Below are 4,753 nucleotides of genomic sequence, written 5' to 3' on the forward strand. Positions count from 1 at the left end.
TTGGGGGAACAGTTGGTGAAAGGGCTGGAGGGAGGCAGCATGTCTGGCCTTGCAGTAATAGGCCTTGGGTTACTGCTGGTAATCCTGCCTTCCCCTTGTAGGGTTAGAGGAGGTCAGAACATGTGGCCTCCTTGTCGTTTTTGCACTATGCCACCCCTTTGTTATCATAGGGCTCCAGATCACACCTGAGGATGTAGTTCAATCAATCATACCTACATAATGAGATCTCAGTAAAGGCTCTGGAAGCAGAAGCTCCAAGGGCTTCCTGGTAGGTGTTAGAGTAGCACATGGGAGGGTAGCACTCTCTTTTTTGGGACATAGAAGCTTTGTGTGGAGAATCCTTCCAGTCCACATCCTATGTGTCTCTTTATTTGTATTCTTTTAGTTATAATATTATAATCTTAAATATAGTGATTCCTGAACTTTGAGAGCATTCTAGCCAATTTTCAAACCCGAGAAGTAGTGGGAGCCAGTCGATCAGAAGGGAGGAGGACCTGAGGACTTCTGAGTTTATGGATGGTATCCTCAGAGGACAAACCAAAAAAAAAAAAAAAAAAACCAATAACATCAAGAAAGCCTAAGGATCATGTAGGATACCATCAAAAAAAAAAAAAAAAAACTCACTGCCATGGAGTCGATTTGACTCTTAGCGACTCCTCCTTGGGTTTCCAAGGTGGTATATCTCTACAAAAGTAGATTGCCCAATCTTCCTTCTGAGGAGTGGCTGGTGGGTTTGAACTGCCGGCATTCTGGTTAGCAGTGAAATGCCTTAGGCACTGTGCCACCAGAGCTCCCCTCAGAGGACAGGGAACTCCTAAGTTTATAGCCATCAGGTCAGAAGTGAGGGTGCCTTGGGGACTCCCCAGCTTGCAGCTGATGTCTTAAGTCTTGGACAGACTTGGCAGTCTGGAAGACTGTGCCCTTTAATTTGTGACACCTAGTCCCAGGTGGTTAAAGTCAAAGGAAGAAGTACTGCATTAAGCAATTGGTGTCAGAATTGGAAGAGAAGGGAATTGATATAGATTTGAATTGTAATTGGATCCCTTCATTCAGTTAGAGTGAGCAGTAGAATCGATTGATTGATCATGATTGATCATCATGGCTTCTTATTATATGTTGACCTGCTGATATTAAAATTTATAAATAAATACAAAATCCCATAAACATTCAAGACACTCTGGAAGAAGAATAAGGGGTTTTCTGCCAAATATCAAGACTTATTGTGAAATTTTATCAATCATGACTTTGTGGTATTGGTGAAGATAGATAAGGCCCTGGAAAAGAATGCTGTTGTTGTATGCCATCTAGTTGATTTTCAATTCATAGCAACCTCATGTGACAAAGCAGAACTCTGATAAAGTTTTGAAAGTTATAATTTTTAAGGAAGCAGATCACCAGTTCTTTCTCCCAAGAAGCCACTGGATGGGTTAGAACTACTAACCCCTTGGCTAGCAGCTAAGATCTTAACCATTGCACCAGGACTCCTCTTATGCAAATTATGTTGTTGTTGTCATTGTTGTTTGCCGTCGAGTTGGCCCTGACTCATAGCGACCCCTCCTTGGGTTTCCGAGGCAGTATCACTATGGAAGTAGGATTGCCCAACCTTCCTTCCGAGGAGTGGCTGGTCTAGCCTTCTGGTTAGCAGTCAAGTGCCTTAGGCACTATGCTACCAGAGCTCCTATGCAAAATATAATAAAATATGCAAATTACAGAGATACCAAAAATAGACTCATGAATATATTGATATGATTTATGACAAAGGAGGTACTCTAAAGGAGTGAGGAAAATGATGGTCTTTTAATTAAATGATGCTGGGACAGCTCGGTATCTAAATGGGAAAAGAATTGAAACTAGACCCCTTCCTCAGACCATATACAAGAATCAACTCCAAGTAGGTTATAAATTTACATGTAAAAGAAAACTTGTTTTTTAAAATTGTGATTTGGGTGAAAATTTACAGAGCAAATTCACTTTCCATACAGCAGTTCACATACACTTTGTCTCATGACACAGACCACAATTCACCACAGTACAACAGCTCCCCTCCCACTTCCTCCTAACAGTCACCTCTTTCCTGTGTCCAGCCCTCAATGCACTCCTGCCCCCTGAGCTGTCTCCCTGTGCATAAACAGCCCTTCTGTCTCCCATGATTTTTCTCTCCAAGGAATGTATCTACCTCAGGTAAATGTTCAACTCATATGCCTGTCTTTTGTTGGGCTGGAAGCTACAGGTGTGGGTTCAATTCCAGACCTGAAGGGCAGCTAGGGGCCATAGTTTCAGTGGTTCCACCAGGCTCTATTGGACCAGCAAACCTGGTCCCCCCTTGTGAAAGAAAACTTTTTAAGTGTTTATATGATTATAAATATATTCATGGCACTGGACAGGACTTAAAATATGATATAAAAAAGATTATAACTACACTGAAATAAAGTAATTATACTCAGCAAAAGACACCATAAAGAGTGTGAAAATATAAGCTATAGAATGAGAAAATATTTTCAACATATAGCTAACAAAGGACTTGTAGCCACAAACCAATTGGGAAAAAGTATACAACCCAGTTTAAAAATAAGCAATGTGAAGGAAAACACATTTCACAAAAGAGGAAATCCAAACAACCAATGTTGTTATTGTTGTTAGGTGCCGCAAAGTCAGCTTCAACTCATAGTGATACTATGTATAACAGAATGAAACACTGCCCAATCCTGAGCCATCTTTATAACAACCAAAAAATATGCAAAGATGCTCAATTTCACTAATAATCAGGAAGTGCAAACTAAAACCATATTGCGATCCTGCACGCTCACAGATTGGCAAACTTAAAAATCTGATAATAACAAGTGTTGGCTGGAATATAGACTTGTAACTTGCTGAGTTGACTCCAACTTCGGGTGACCCTAGATATAAAAGAATGAAATACATTGCCCAGCCTTGCATCATCTTCATGGTCATTGGTATGTTTGAGTCCATTGTGGCCATTGAGGGTTTCCCTTATCCTCATTGACCCTCCACTTTACCAAACATGAGAGTCTTCTCAAGCAATCAGTCTCTCCTAACGATGCGTCCAAAGTAAGTAAGTTAAAGCCTTGGACAATATTCTATGACCCATGGGATTTTCATTGGCTAATTTTCAGAATCAGATCACCAGGCCTTTTGTTTTAGTCTGCTTCAGTCTAGAAGCTCTGCTGAAATCTGCCACATACTGCTGTGTAAAATACTGCTGACATAGCTTCCAGCATCATAGCAACAAGCAAGCCACCACAGTATGACAAATTGATAGATGGGTGATAGTGCATGCATATTAGCATATTGAAATTCTTACCGTGAGAAAGGGTAAACTAAATGTTTTTTTTTTTTAAATCTTACAAACACAATATTTATCAAATGAACAAAGCACAAAAGAATGCAGATGGTATATTTCTAATTCATACAAATTTTAAAAACAGGAAAAACCATCCTGCATGTGTGGTAAAACTACAAAGAAAGTACAGGGGAGGTAGGCCAGGACCCTTATAAGAATCAGGGTGGTGGTTACCTCTAGGGAGAGCAAGGGGCTTTTGATTAGGAAGGGACAGAGTGGGGTCTTTGAGGGAGTGACCAAAATTTTGTATCATGTCTTGGATACTGGTTGCAAGGATATTTGCTTTATAATAATGCATTACACTGTATATCTGTGTGTTACTCCAGTCTCCAGTATATGTGTCATATATCAAAATCAAACTTTTTTTTAAAAAATATACCTATTAGAAAGACAATCATGTTGGTATTATTTTAGATTGGAAAATAAGGCAGATAGTTATCCAGCCTCTGTGCTTTAAACACAAAGGCAAAGTCACACTGACACCTCGAACAGTCTTCCAAGTGTCATTGACTAGATGTATTTAATAATAAATAATAATATGATTTACAAATGAAATACTTACTTGTCCCAGGCAATGTGCTAAGTGTCTAACATGTGTTAGCTCATTTAATCCTCACAACAACCCTGTAAAGGAAGTACTATTATACTCATTTCACAAGTCAGGGTGAAGCCCATTAGTCAGGTAAGTACTTGTGCAAAGTCTCACTCAGCCTGAAGACATGGCAGAGGTGGAATCCAGCCCAGGTTGGTTTAATGGTATAGTCAGTGTTCTGAGCCACTTTCCTATTTCACTCCTTGGTTAATGGTTAGACATGGTCACAAACAACAAAATCTTGAACATAACTACAAGACTACTATAGCAGAGGTGGTTCTTATAGCCTGGCATTCATTCATCCTACAGATATTTATGTGTCAAATTCTAAATTGAGGAGTTCTACAAAGAGTAATATGAGCTTCAGGGAGCTTCTAGTCCAGGAAGGTTAAGTGAAGAAATAAATAGCAAATCAGTAGCTTATGACTGCACTAACGTAGAGTGAGTACAAATAAGGCTGGATAAAGAAAATAGACAAAAGCAAGAGAAGCTGAGTTTTAAAAGAGAAAGTAGGTGTTAACCATAACCTTTTAACTAACCAACTGCAGTGTAGTAAATTACTTTGTGTGGCTTTTCTACCCATAAGTCTTTGTAAACTCCAAGATGGGACTTTCTATGAGCAACTGAGGAGCTCCTGATTGCTTAAGGTGTCCACCTGGAGTATTTCTGTTGGGAGTGGCACAAAACAATGTTCTGGGAGGTGCCCACTCTCTCTCAGGTGCTTAGAGTTCTGATGCTGTGATTGGCTAGTTTGACCACCCTTCCGGGCCCAAAAGGAGGCCTCCTAGAGGCAGAACTCT

This window comes from Orycteropus afer, unplaced genomic scaffold (assembly GCF_000298275.1).
Source record: "Orycteropus afer afer isolate SDZICR_OR568_19922 unplaced genomic scaffold, OryAfe1.0 scaffold00035, whole genome shotgun sequence".
Lineage (NCBI taxonomy): Eukaryota > Metazoa > Chordata > Mammalia > Tubulidentata > Orycteropodidae > Orycteropus > Orycteropus afer.